General features: G+C 43.0%; 1 long non-coding RNA gene across 2 annotated transcripts in view; it reads right to left on the reverse strand.

Moving 5' to 3' along the window:
- The window catches only part of LOC118154778 (uncharacterized), a 174,066-nt gene extending 159,469 nt beyond the window's left edge, over positions 1-14,597 (reverse strand). The window contains exons 1-2 of one of the 2 annotated variants that reach the window (XR_013518716.1): positions 11,639-14,597; positions 10,103-10,176 (exon numbers count right to left, since the gene is read on the reverse strand). This is a non-coding gene — a long non-coding RNA (uncharacterized LOC118154778). The other variant, XR_013518717.1, reaches the window with a different exon arrangement.
- Positions 14,598-15,268: the final 671 nt, after the last annotated feature.

The raw sequence follows: 15,268 nt of genomic DNA on the forward strand, positions 1-15,268 counted from the left end.
GGGCCAGGCCCAGGGGTCCCCATGCTATGTGCAGTCTAGCGACTTGGAGCCCCGCATCCCAGTTGTTCTAACCATGACTAAAAGAGGCCAAGGTGCAGCTCAAGCCATGGCTTCAGAGGGTGCAAGCCCCAAGCCTTGGCAGCGTCCACATGGTGTTGAGAAGTGCACGGAAGTCAATAATTGAGGTTTTAAACCTCTGCCTATTGCAGTGAGCTGAGATTGCGCCATTGCACTCCAGCCTGGGTAACAAGAGCGAAACTCCGTCTGAAAAAAAAAGAAAAAAAAAAAAAACCTCTGCCTAGATTTCAGAGGATGTATGGATATGCCCGGAGGTCTAGGCAGTTTGCTGCAGAGGTGGGGCCCTCATGGAGAACTACTGTTAGGGCATTGTGGAAAATAAACCGTAACACAGAAAGGAAAGTCTGTGTCTCCTGATAATCAAGTGCTGACCATCCCAACATCATGACTGAGTTATTGCTTCTTATGGTTAGTCCAAAACCTCATTCGGAATGATGTAAAGAGTCTTGGTCAGTCTGTGTGAAATGAGCGCACAGAGATAGCACCCTGCTATATGAGGATCTTCTGAAAAGCCCTTCATATAGTCAATAATTTTTTCCTAAGCCTCCAAAATGAGAAGACTCCATGCTCAAAGACAGACTAAGGGAGAGTTTGAGAATCCAATGGACTCTTACAGAATTGCAATACAATTCAGAATAATATTAACTCAATGATAGATATAATATACAGACTATATTATTTGGCTGAAATTAAATTGCCTCTTGAAGTGTGCCTGAGTCTGTCTACCATAGCGCAGGTTCTTTCTGAGCTCAGCAGGCTTATGCCACCAATGTTATACCATAGGAGTTGTTTCTCCCACTACTTTTCTCTATGGAATCTCTGTAAAACTTGCATTCACAGACTATCAACATTGATTGCTGGCTTTCGCATGCAAAAAAACATTGTAAAGATGAGCTCTGAAAACTCACAGCCAAAGTTAGTTATAAGGTCATCGTCCAGATAGTCCAAAATTTGTATCTATGATATTTTTACTGTTAAAATAAAAGCATGACATTTAAAAATGCACAGTGAGAGAAACATGGACATGGTTTTCAGACAGAGTCATAAATGGAGAAGAGCCCCAGGCCAAATTTCACACCTTCTAAATTAACATTATTGTGTATAGACTATGTGCCAGGGACAGCCTAATTAATCCTAATGACAATCCTTCAAGGCAGGTATTTTCATTTTCATTTTACAGATGAGGAAGCAAGCTCAACAAAGTTAAGTGACTTGCTAAAGTCTATCAGCAGGCAAAGTCTCTCACATTCTCAACTCCATACTACATTTCTTCATTCACCTCATTTCCTTTTCTTTCCTATGGAGGAAGTTACATTGCAAAATTCACTCATTCATTCCATATTTATTAACACTCAATGATATGGTTTGACTGTAGGCCCACCCAAATCTCATCTCAAGTTATAGTTCCCATAATCCCCACGTGTCATGGGAAGGATTCCGTGGAAGATAATTGAATCGTAGGGGCAGTTACCCCTATGCTGCTCTCATGACAGTAAGTCAGTTCTCATGAGATCTGATGGTTGTATAGGGGCTTCCCTCTTCTCTCTCCTGCTGCCTTGTGAAGAAGGACATGTTTGCTTCCCTTTCCACCATAATTGTAATTTCCGTTTCCTGAGACTTCATCAGCCATGCAGAACTGTGAGTCAATTAAATCTCTTTCTTTATAAATTACCCAGTGTCAGGTATTTCTTCATAGCAGTGTGAGAACAGACTAACACACCCACCATGTATTAGGCAGTGTTCTAAGCACTAGATATAATAGTGAGCAAAACTATAAATGCTACTGGGCAGGATTTTGACTTTCTAGTGGAGCAACTGGAAAACAGACAATACTGAGAAGTAAAACATGTGGTACACAGGTACTGTCAAGTGTCAGGGAAGCTGGGAAGGGGATAGGATGTTGTTAAGGAAGGGTTGGGATTTTAGATAGGGTAGTTAGGGAAGGCTTTTGAGCAAAGACCTGAAGGAAATGAAGAAACAAGACATACAGACATCTGGGAGCAGAATGTTTTGGGCAAAGGAGACAGCCAGTGCAGTGGGGACACCCCTAAAAACCAGTGTGGCTGGAGCAGAGAAAACTAGGGAGTGTAGCAAGAGACAAATGTATTAGTCTGTTCTCACACTGCTGATAAAGGCATACCCAAGACTGGGCAATTAACAAAAGAAAGAGGTTTATTGGACTTACAATTCCACATGCCTGGGGAGGCTTCACAATCATGGCAGAAGGCAAGGAGGAGCAAGTCACATCTTACGTGGACGGCAGGAGGCAAAGAGAGAGCTTGTACAGAGAAACTCCCACTTTTTAAAACCACCAGATCTTGTGAGACTTATTCACTATCATGAGAACAGCACAGGAAAGACATGCCCCCGTGATTCAAGCATATCCCACTGGATCCCTCCCACAACATGTGGGAATTACGGGAGTTACTAGATGAGATTTGGGTGGGGACACAAAGCCAAACCATATCTACAAGTCAGCTGAAAGGGAGAGTCAGACACACAGGGCCTGGAGGTCATGTAAGGACTCTGGCTTTCACTCCGAGTGAGACTCAGCGCCACTGGAAGTCCTAAGCAGCATCACTCTGGCTGTTACGTGGACAATAGATTGTAAGAGCCAAGGATGGGAGCTGGACGGCCAGTGAGAAAGGCCTTGCAGTAAATCCAGGTGGGAGTGATAGTATGAAAGGAAAATATCTTGGGCCCCCAAAATCACTAAGCTAAAGGAAAAATTCAAGCTGGGAACTGCTTATGGCAAACCTGCCTCCATTCTATTCAAAGTCATCCCTTTGCCCACTGAGCTAAATGTGTCTCTGATTGCCTCCTTCGGAAAGGTGAGTCAGGAACTCTCCTTTGCCTAAATTATCTCTCACCTACCTGTAACCTCTAAGTCCCCTCCCCACTTCGAAATGTCTTGCTTTTTTTTTTTTTTTTTTTTGAGACGGAGTTTTGCTCTTGTTACCCAGGCTAAAGTGCAATGGCGCGATCTCAGCTCACCGCAACCTCCGCCTCCTGGGTTCAGGCAATTCTCCTGCCTCAGCCTCCCGAATAGCTGGGATTACAGGCACACACCACCATGCCCAGCTAATTTTTGTATTTTTAGTAGAGACAGGGTTTCACCATGTTGACCAGGATGGTCTCGATCTCTTGACTTTGTGATCCACCCGCCTCGGCCTCCCAAGCCTTGCTTTTACTTTGAGTTGTGCCACCTTTCTGGACCAAACCAAAGTTCATTTTGCGTATGTTCACCGATGTCTCTTATCTCCCTAAGATGTATAAAACCAAGCTGTGCTCTGACCATCTTGAACACACGTCACCAGGACCTCAGGAGGCTGTGTCATGGGTGTGCATCCTCACCTTTGGCAAAATAAACTTTCTAAATTAACTGAGACCCATCTGAAATTTTCGGGGTTCACAACAGTAATAAGACTGGGTGGTAATTGAATCCTGCATATATTCAGGGTTTGCAATAGGGCCACACACACCTTACCTTTCACCCTTTCTGGCCAATCCATTTATAAGGACCCAATTCTATCAATCCAAGGAGCCACAAAAGGACCCCAGCATCAACACAGTCCAGAGTAGCCCTGCCCCATCGAGTTTTCTGCGATGACAGAAATGCTCTGCGCGCTCCAGTATGGTAGCCGCTGGCCACATCTGGCTACTGAGTGCTCGAAATGTGGCCAGTATGACTGAGAGCTCGGATTTTTCATTTGACTTTTTCATTAAATTTTACTAAACCGTTTTAGACAGTGCAGCTCGAGAGAACTAGTCTGATAAATTTGGTCCAAGGAGCTCTGGCCCCTCGCTGAGATACACCGGGAAGACAATCACCGGTGCTGTCATTACGTACACTCCAATCTCAATCAGCAGACAGGAGTCTAAGTGCCTTTGAGAAATGGTGGTGATGTGAATAAAGCGCTCATTTTATCTCTGAAATGGGGCATTAATAAATAACAAAGTGTTTATAAATATGCAAAACACACCATTAGTCAATTCTGACAAGTCTCTGTGATGGGATCCTTACTGCATGCCCTGAAATGAAGGATGGAGGAATCAAAATAAATTTAGTTTCTCTTTAAACCTACAAGCAATGAATGCTGAATAATTTACTTCTGAGAATTATAACACAAAAGCAAGTCATTTACGGGTTCCTCTGAACACAAGCAGCACATTCTAATTTAATTCATATATATGTGGAAGCCCATTATAAAAAGGAAGTGAGTTACCAATGAGAGTGACGGCAGATGGCAGCTGTTTCTGCACTACTTCATGGACCTTGAATTACTCTAATCGTCATTTGATTTAAGCCCAGAAGGCCGTAAGAAATAAGTTACTGACTCCACTGAAATATGGCTCCCTTACACATAGAAACTAGAACCCGCAGTCGGTACATTATTCAAACAGTTTCTTGCCTCAACAGGCACCAGCCCACAGGTGAATGGCAAAGAAATCCGGTAGTCCCCTCCGGCTCTGGTGAGGCCACCTGCTGAAGATACTTGAGGAAGAGCCCTCTTTAGCAAATAAGATGCTCTCTAGTACTGTCCTTTCTTTTTTTTTTTTTCTTTTTTTTTGAGACGGAGTTTCGCTCTTATTACCCAGGCTGGAGTGCAATGGCGCGATCTCGGCTCACCGCAACCTCCGCCTCCTGGGTTCAGGCAATTCTCCTGCCTCAGCCTCCTGAGCAGCTGGGATTACAGGCACACACCACCGTGCCCAGTTAATTTTTGTATTCCTAGTAGAGATGGGGTTTCAGCACGTTGACCAGGATGGTCTCGATCTCTTGACCTCGCGATCCACCCGCCTCGGCCTCCCAAAGTGCTGGGACTACAGGCGTGAGCCACCGCGCCTGGCCCGTACTGCCCTTTCTAGAACTTTTTCTTAGCATACCTGCTGCATTCTTCTCCCAGCAATGACACTTTCTTGACCCTTGTTGCTTAAACCATAAACCTGGTATTATTTTTTACTCTTATTCCTCCCTGATTCCAGTGCAGTTGCGTCACTGGACATAACGAGCCTCGAACCTAGTGCTTCTATCTCCTGTCCTGGCTTCTTTCTCCAATCCATTCTTCACACAGCAGCCTGAGATGCACCTGTGTCCAGAAAGACTTCTGGCACATGGAAGATCCTCATAAAACTCTGTGGGGGGAATGAATGAGGTCCAAGAGGTTGGAAGAGCCAAATGAATTAGGTATTGGAAAGGAGTTTGCTTTTTACTCTGAGAGCCATGGGAAGCCACTGAAGGGTTTGGGGTTGAAGAGTGTCTTACCCTGGTTTATCATTGTCAGTATCCTCCAGCCCAAGACCACCATGAGTACACCTGTGGTTAAATGAGTTGGGTTTATCGATTTACTGCAGTTGTGGGGAACTGCAGGGTATCCCAGTAAGAGGTATTCAAAATTACAGGAGTTGGGCTTATGTTAAATGATTGTGCTTAGAATATTCAAGGAAGTGGGGTTTGCTCTGGATTAGATGCTGTCAGAAAACAGGGTAATTCTGTGATTCCGTTTCTTACTAAATCTTATCCTAAGGTGAGAGGGAGGCTAAAACCATGATTGATCGAGCAGTAACTCATGATAGGATGGAAGGCTGTTGGGTCATCTCGTGGTTTGCACAATGGTTAGTTTTGTCTCTGTCCAGACATGATTACACAGTGGGCCCTTTTTTGTCTTGATCCATCAGGGTCACAGAGAGGCCTTGCTTGATGTTGGAGTTGTATGACATTTTCTGTTGGATCAAAGAATGTGAAAGGCCCAGCTGTGAACATCCGGCCATATCATAAAGACACCACGGCCCGCTGGCAGCGCCAGACCAGCTCCCAGCTGTCAGGGGCTGTGCTTGCCTTTCTCAGTGCTAATAAGATAAAGCCTAGACACTTTCAGGAGGATGCTGCAGTAGTCTTGTTAGAGATGATGATGGCCCTGCATTAGGGTGACCGGAGGATTCAGGACCATGGATGGTTACAGTTCTCACTCAAACAATACTGGCTTTTCAGCTTCTCAGAAGGACCTTGGTCCCTCCAGGCCCCTCCTGGAACAGTCTTGTTCAGCCCTTTCTTTACCCACACCACCACCCAACCCGACATATTCATTTTCCTCCTTCTCAAATGTTACCTCCACCAGGAAACACTGTTGGCCCTCCTGTCCCAAGTGTGGGGTAGCTGTCCCTCCTCTGCTTCCATAATCCCTTCTCCTTATTTTGGTTTACTTGCCTGGATCCCCTGCTAGACTGACAACTGCAGCAGGGAAGAAGCGATGTCATGATCACCAGGTGTACCCAGGTTCCATCACATAATAGATGCTCAATGAATACGTGTTAAACCAGTCAATGCTTCACTGATATTTATAGCTTTCTCTAGACTGGTTTCCAGGAAGTCATTATCTACTCCCAACTATCACACCATAATGTCATTCCAAAACGAAGCTGCCTTTTATTTTGTGCACACCCGCCAAGTAATGTGATATTCCTGGCACTGCTGTGTATATTCAGCTTTCCTGAAAATTAAATCTATAAACCACTGAAATAGCAGAAGCAACTATGGGATACTACCCTTAAGTGGCAGTAAGTGCCTTGGCTGTGAATGGTTTCAATTTGATTTGTTAGTAGAGTTGGGAGATATTATCCCTTAGGATGTTCTAAGCCAAAAATAGCATCCTCTGTTTTGTCATTCATTCATTCAGCAACTCATTTTCAAGAGTCAGTGCCAGGCAGGCATTGCTGTAGAATGTTCTGGAGCATTAGGGATGAAAGCAGAAATGAAAAAATCTGATCCGGTGGGGTTCACATGACAATGCACAGGAGAGGCAATAAGGAAAGAGAGAAATAAAATGCACCGAATATTAAATAGTGACACATGCTAAGGAGAAAAACAAAAGCAGAAGGAAAATATAAAATGCTATAGGGGGCCAGGCACGGTGGCTCACACCTATAACCCCAACACTTTGGGAGACCAAGAGGGGCGGAGTTCGATCACCTGAGGTCAGGAGTTTGAGACTAGCCTGACCAACATGGTGAGACCTCATCTCTACTAAAAATACAAAAATAAGCTGGGCATGGTGACACACACCTGTAATTCCAGCTACTTGGGAGGCTGAGGCAGGAGAATGGCTTGAACCCAGAAGGCGGACGTGGCAGTGAGCTGAGAACGCACCACTGCACTCCAGCTTGGGTGATGGAGCAAGACTATCAAAAAAAAAAAAAAAAAAAGTTATAGGGGTTGGGGGATTTCAAGTAGCATCTCCAGAAAAGGCTACACTGAGAGGCTGGTCAGAGGAAAGGCCTGAGGAAGTGAAGGTTTCCAGCCCAGCCTACGTCTTGGGGTGGAGCTGCTGGCCGAGGGCACAGCCAGTGCCAAAGCCCTGAGGCAGGCTAGTGCCCAGTGTGCCTTATGCAGATCAAGATCTGGCTAGGACAAGGGAAAGGGGAGGCATGCAGAAGTCAGAAGGACCTTCAAGGCTCTGTCCATGACTCTGGCTTTCTGTCTGTAACAGAGAGCCTTCTGAGAGTTTGGGTGACAATGGGATATTGGAAATAATATCACACACTAAAACTAAGCACCAGGTCACATGCTTCTCTGATGTTTTCTAGGATTAAGAACAAGTAAACATGCGCATCTTTCTACTGTTGGTCATTCTCCTACAATAGAGTGGTTTTTTTTTTTACTTTTTTTGGATAGTAAATATAATAATATGATCATTATAAAAGATATAAAATACAAACACAATAAGTAGGAAAATAAAAACCAATTGCTCTCTTACCAGTCAATGATAGCCATTGTTATTTTTAGCATATTTTCTATCTTTACATATATGCGTGTTGTATTAGTTCGTTTTCATGCTGCTGATAAAGACACACCTGAAACTGGGAACAAACAAGGTTTCAACAGTTCCACATGGCTGGGGAGACCTCAGAATCATGGCAGGAGGCGAAAGGCATTTTACATGACAGCAGCAAGAGAAAAATGAGGAAGAAGCAAGATTGGAAACGCTTGATAAACCCATCAGATCTCTTGAGACTTATTCATTAGAATAAGAATAGCAGCGCGGAGGTGGGGGGGACGGGAACTGCCCCCATGATTCAATTACCTCCCACTGGGCCTTCCCACAACCCTTGGGACATCTGGGAGATACAATTCAAGTTGAGATTTGGTAGGGACACAGCCAGACCAAATCGTGTGTATTGCCTAAAACTTATCCAAAGAACATATATATGTACACATCCATACATGTATCTATACATATATGCATATACTGTCAGCCCTCCACATCCACTGGTTCCACTTCCATGGATTCAACCAACCGCAAATAGAAAATATTTGGGACAAACAATAAAAAATAACACAACAAAAATTTTAAAACAGTAGGGTTTAAAAACTATTTCCATCACATTTGCATTGTATTAGATATTACAAGTAATCTAAAGATGATTTAAGGCATACAGGAGGATTGCATAAATTATATGCAAATGCTACACCATTTTTTATCAGGGACTTGAGCACCTGTGGATTTTGTTATCTACAGGGGTCCTAGAACCACTTCCCTGAGGATACTGAAAGACATGTTATTTGAGACTTTTCCTTCATAATCATGAATGTATTTGCATTGTCATTAAAAATCCTTTTAAGGTCTCCAAAGGGTTTTGTCGCATGAATGAACCATAATTTCCATATTGTGCACCTCACTCCTTTGCTCTCCTATACAGCAGCAATTCTCCTTACAAAACTGATAAAATTCTAAGGGATTAAGCCCAATTGTTGTGTTTCTAACTCCAAGACCACACAAAAATGATGGCTTGCATCATTCAAGGTGGGCAAGTCTAACTGGAACAGCTGGTGGTGGTCGGCAGTGATTTCTTCTCTGGGACTATCTCTAAATTGAGGAGGCATGAGTAGAGGATATTCTGTGGTTGGATTCATGCAGAGGCAATTACTGTTGCTTTGAAAATACAAATCTGGCATTATTTCAATCCAGTGCTCCTGGAGCCCATCCTGCTTCCCTCACTGCTTTTTGTGCCACAGCAGATTCAGGCAATCAGGAAGGAAGCCAGACAGACTACTACTTCTGAGTAGTAAAGGAGTTTTTATACTAAAAAAACTACTTCTGAGTAGTAAAGGCGTTTTCATACTAAGAAAAAAAATACCACCACTCTCTTCTCCCAAATAATGTCTTCTAAGGTGGACTAGAGCATCAAGAGAGTTTGCATGTTAACATTTACCGCATGACCAGTGTTACTGGGCAGACTTGAGGTTTGTTACTTTCCTCATCTTAGTGAATATGAATTTATTAATTCATTTAATAGATCTCTGTTTTAACAAATTTTGAACCCCCATCTCACTTCTTTATTTCCTAACTTCTGGCAAATCTGTCACAGATAAACCTAATTGAAGAGAGCCGGTTGAGGCATCTGTCACAAATGAACCTAATTGAAGAGAACAGGTTGAGGCAGAGGGGAACCAATGGTGCTTTTCTGAGCTTTTGTCCTCAACACAAAGCAATCCCAAGAATACACAGTTCTTATTTGGTGGTTTTCCATAGAGTTCCATCAGATCATAGCAGTGACCACACACACACCTCCACAGATGTTAAAAAGACAGTGAAACGTAAGTCTTTCGCTACTGTTTCCTTAGCCTTTCGGTGCTTGACTCATCAAGCTGTTTTATTCATTCTTCTATTCGACCCACTAGTCCAGCATCTAGGTGAACACACTGTTCAGAGAAGCTGGAACTCTTTTCCTGCTATTTCCCTCCAAGTCCTCTAAACCCACCCATGCCCAGCTGAGATTCAGGCTCACTCCCCTTTTCCACCATCCAAACGAGCTTGAAAGGGGCAATGTCAAAACCACATGCCCCACCCAACTCAACTACAGGAATTTCTGACATGTTAAAAATAATACATTATCAAGACCGGTGTTTGCCAAGGATTGGGAGGAGGGACGGATGAATAGGTGTGAATTAATTCATTCTCATGCTGCTATAAGGACACAACCAAAACTGAGTAATTTATAAAGGAAAGAGGTTTAATTGACTCACAGTTCAGCTGGCTCAGGAGGCCTCAGGAAACTTACAGCGACGGCAGAAGGGGAAGCAAACACGTTCTTCACAAACTAGCAGGGAGAAGAATGAGAGCTGAGCAAAGGGGAAAACCTCTTATAAAACCATCAGTTCTCACGAGAACTCACTCACTATCACAAGAATAGTATGGGGGAAACCAACCCTATGTTTCAATTATCGCCACCTGGTCCGGCCCTTCACACCTGGGGATTATTACAATTCAAGGTGAGATTTGGGTGGAGACACAGCCAAACCACATCAAGATGGAACACAGAGAATTTTTAGGCAGTGAAACTACTTGTATATACTATAATGATGCATATACGTTATGATGCATTTTACAGAGCCATAGAATGTACAAGCTCAAGAGTGAATCCTAAACTAATCTTTGGGTGACAGTGATGTGTCCATGATGCTCATCAGCTGTAACAAACATACCACTCTGGTGATGGATATTGACAATGGAGTGGCCTATTCATTAGGGAGGGAAGGAGGCATACAGGAAATTTCTGTACCTTTCTCTGAGTTTTGCCATGAGCCTAAAACTGCTCTAAAAAAAATTAGGTCGGCCGGGTGCGGTGGCTCACGCCTGTAATCCCAGCACTTTGGGAGGCTGAGGCAGGCGGATCACGAGGTCAAGAGATCGAGACCATCCTGGTCAACATGGTGAAACCCCGTCTCTACTAAAAATACAATTAGCTGGGCATGGTGGCGCGTGCCTGTAATCCCAGCTACTCAGGAGGCTGAGACAGGAGAATTGCCTGAACCCAGGAGGTGGAGGTTGCGGTGAGCCGAGATCGTGCCATTGCACTCCAGCCTGGGTAACAAGAGCAAAACTCCGTCTTAAAAAATAAATAAATAATAAATTTTAAAAATTAAGTCTATAAAAATGTTAAAATAACAATACATTCAAGAAGATCTCTAGAAAAGACAGATATTCAATAGTTAGCTAAAGCCTCAAAATAAAACATTGACTTTCAGATCACCTTTCTAAAGGACTCTGGCAAAGCCAACAGAAAGAGGTTGCTTTCACTTCAACCTTCTGAAACCTACTCTCCTCACAGCTCTTTTTCTCTCTATCCCAAATTACCTGCACACAGGTACCCAATTACATATCTGCTATTCCTTTGGCTCCTTTTCCTGACCTCCTAAATGATCTATCCTTTCATGGGATTTTTCTGAGGAAAGTCACATTTCCCAATATAACCTCAAAATTACTAGCCTAAGAGGCTTATCTAAAAGTCAAATTTAAGTTGAGCCAAAGGCTATAGTTAAGAATTCCAAACCCTTGGGAAAACAGACAAAAAAGTTCTGTGAATTAAGTTTTTTATCAGCTACTTACTGTCCTAGATTACCAGCTCCTTACAAACTAGTTTCCTTCATTGTAATCCTCTCATACAGGGGAAATGGTTAAAAGTAACAGCATGAGAAAGACCAGGAGGAACTGAAATCATTAAACTGTGCGCCTTTCAGACATTGGCCTTAAGAGGACAAGAAAAATAAGAAATGAATTACCTATGGCCCATCCTTGACGTCTTTCCCTCAAAAGAAGATTAGACAGCAATTCAAAATTGCAAATAAAACGAAGATGATTCAATGGGAGACCTTAAAACCAGACTTCAGGAAACTTTCAAATAATGTTTTTGGTAGGCCTAGCAGCCGAAGTAAAAGGAGACTTGTCCTCTCTTTTTGTAAGTAGACTTACATCTGAAATATGAAACTTAGAAAAATAAACTGGAATGGGAAATTGCCAATTTAGAAGATCTCCAACATGTGGCTTAACATTTTCAAAGAGCCCTAGAAAGTAAACAAGCCAGAAACAGAAACAACTCCTGGCTATCCCAACTAAACTGGTCCCCAGAAGAAAAACAAAAACAGAAAGGTTTTCTTTTTTTTTCTCTGAGACTCAAGAGCCTATAAATAAGGACACCTGTAGATACTGTAGGCAGGAGGGTTATTGGGAAAACAAGTGTCTCACATCGGTTAAGAAACAAAACTACTGTTCAAAGTCTGTCCAGTGATGTTGAAGCTGAGAGAAATACTGGACCCCGATGATTCCCTCTCCTTCATCTAAACTGCCAAGGAAAATGGTATACGTACACCCACGTGCGTATGTGCGTGTATATGTACATAAAAAATTAGTTTTCTTGCTTATATGGTTGTCACTCTATCTCCAATTAATCCCACTACCATAGAACATCAGATTTCTTCCAAGTACCAAAGCTACTGAAATGGTGGGAATTTCTAACAACCCTAAGCTCCTTCTCATGCCTCAACCTATGATTGCTACTTTGGGACCCCTAGCAGAAGAACATTCCTTTCTTCTCTGTGACACAACTCCTGCACATTTAAAGGGAAAGGATCAAGTTTGAAACATTCAGCTAACTACACTGCAGGATTGTTTTTTGAAGTCCCGGAAGTTACAGCTGGTAAGCATATTAAAATACCTACACTAGGTATGATTCAAGAAACAAGTGAAGAATTAGCCTTGATCTCGGAATTCCTCAAGGCCAAAGACTCTATGAACATAAACAAACTAATTGGAGCACAGCCATGTGAGTTCAGATGGATTCTTCTAAACCTTTTCTTAAACTTCCTCAACACTCCCACTAAAATGGAAGCCAAGAAAGGTCTTAAGACAATTACAATAGGCTTAATTTAAAAAGGATTAATTCTCCTTTGTACTATTCCTGAAATGCCTGTTTAAAAGTCAAACAATTGGGCTGGACGCGGTGGCTCATGCCTGTAATCCCAGCACTTTGGGAGGCCGAGATGGGTGGATCACGAGGTCAAGAGATCGAGACCATCCTGGTCAACATGGTGAAAAACCCCGTCTCTACTAAAAATACAAAAAATTAGCTGGCCATGGTGGCACGTGCCTGTAGTCCCAGCTACTCAGGAGGCTGAGGCAGGAGAATTGCCTGAACCCAGGAGGCGGAGGTTGCGGTGAGCCAAGATCGTGCCATTGCACTCCAGCCTGGGTAAACAAGAGCGAAACTCCGTCTCAAAAAAAAAGTCAAACAATTGAGGACACAAATGTGTCTAAGATCTATAAGCAATTAAAATAGGCTTCCTTCCCAGCAGGGCCTAACCCAAATACCACACTGTCCTCATGCCTACCTGAAGCCAAATGCTTCACTGAAAGAGACTTATGCTAAGCTTTCTTTAGTATCTCAATTGATACTAAATATTTCTGATCATATTTATTTGCCTTCACCTTAGAACACCTGGAGAGCTTCCTCCATGAGAAAAACTGGACAGAGTATTAAGAAATATTTTTTTATCTTTTCTTTTCTTTTTTTTCTTTTTTTTTAAGACGGGGTTTCACCATGTTGCTCAGGCTGGTCTTGAACTCTCGACCTCAGGTGATCCACTGGCCTTGGCCTCCAAAGTGCTTGGACTACAGGCATGAACCGCCACGCCCAGCCAAGAAACATTTTTAAAGAGCTGAATTAATGAAGAAATGTATTCTGTTCGTGAATCGTAAGACGATGTTATAAAGCTGTCAGTGCTCCCCATATTAATCATTTTAATTCCACTCAAAATTCCAACAGATTTTTATTCTCATGAAAACGTTTTTTACTGATCACAATCCTGACGAGCAAAAAGAAAAACATTGCCAAAGCATTTGTGAAGAAAAACAGAAAGGAAGGACTGATGAAAAATCACTATTTTATGGAACTCATTCATAGAGAGAGAAAATTGCCAGCGGAATAAATAGAGAGCCCAGAGTCCTGCCATTTTTATGGGTAACTTTGGTCCATGACAGAGGTGGCACAGCAGACCATTGATGACAGAGACCATTCAGGAAAAAGAATAGATTAAAAAACCGGACTTCCTCCAGCATAATATGGAATTGGAATTTACCTGACAACATGGATCAAGGATTTAAATATCAAAAAGTAAATATTAGGACTATTACAATTTAGGAGAATGTTGGTAGGTTGAGGGATTTACCAAATCATGATTTATTTTTCCTCTGCGAGACAGAAATCAAGTTCTTGTCTGGAGTGGGAGTAGGGATAAATGTGTTGTGGGTAAGGAGGAAGGGGAGTTGAGCCTGAAATGTGAGGGGTATAGCGATGGTGTGCCCCAGTCACTGAATAGAGCAGGAGGGAGGTGAGGCAGAGGAATATAACGGGAGGCCAGACGGATGATTTTCAATTAGTGGCTCCATCTGCCCAGTGGCGTGATGGAGACTCAGCTGCAGGAGGTTAGCGACTGGTTCTCCTGTCAGTTCTACCAGCCCTATTATTAGCAACAAGTTCTCCCCAACTCAATCATTGGGCTGATTGCCATCCCAGCCTCCTCTACTGCAATGTGTGTTCGTCTGTTTCCATAGCTTTTTGGTATTTTAGTAGGAAAGACTACTTTAGGGACAGTTACCTAGATATCACCTAAAACCTTCTTCTAATTCTTCACTGCTAATTGGTCATGGTTTAATTACAATACTTCATCTAAAATTCATTGGTAACCATTTCTTTTTCTTTTTTTTTTTTTGAAACGGAGTTTCGCTCTTGTTACCCAGGCTGGAGTGCAATGGCGCGATCTCGGCTCACCGCAACCTCCGCCTCCTGGGTTCAGGCAATTCTCCTGCCTCAGCCTCCTGAGTAGCTGGGATTACAGGCACGCGCCACCATGGTAACCATTTCTACAACAGTACATAGCTCTAGAATATCGGCTTTCAGTCTGCTTGTCAGACTGACACGTGGAGACCTCCTAGGCTGCCCAGCTCACTGGCCAGCTTCTCTCTGTGGTCTGAAAAGCAGGCATTGCCTGGCTTATGCTCTAAGTGAGAGACTCGAACTTCCCTTGTTAGCTGCCAATTACAACAACTCCGGTTTCTCTACTTCTGTTCTCCAAAGTTCCCAACTAGTGAAAAAACTGATTACAGCCACCTGGACATGTTTCTACCAAGCTTGACAGACTCTGAAGGTTTCTTCCTAATTGTTTTTGGACTTCACCCCTCATTTTCACGTTCCCAAAAGTCCTCCAGCTGCCCTGACACTGATTCTGCAACAGTAAGTTCCCTTGGTGAAAAATCGGCAAACCTGCCCCTTACATCATATCATCTGCTATCCGAGGCCTGAGTATTTTATCCCAGGACATATCTTGATAATTTAAGCAGAAAACATGAGATTTCCC

The sequence above is a fragment of the Callithrix jacchus genome, chromosome 6 (genome assembly GCF_049354715.1).
Source record: "Callithrix jacchus isolate 240 chromosome 6, calJac240_pri, whole genome shotgun sequence".
In the NCBI taxonomy this organism is placed as follows: domain Eukaryota; kingdom Metazoa; phylum Chordata; class Mammalia; order Primates; family Cebidae; genus Callithrix; species Callithrix jacchus.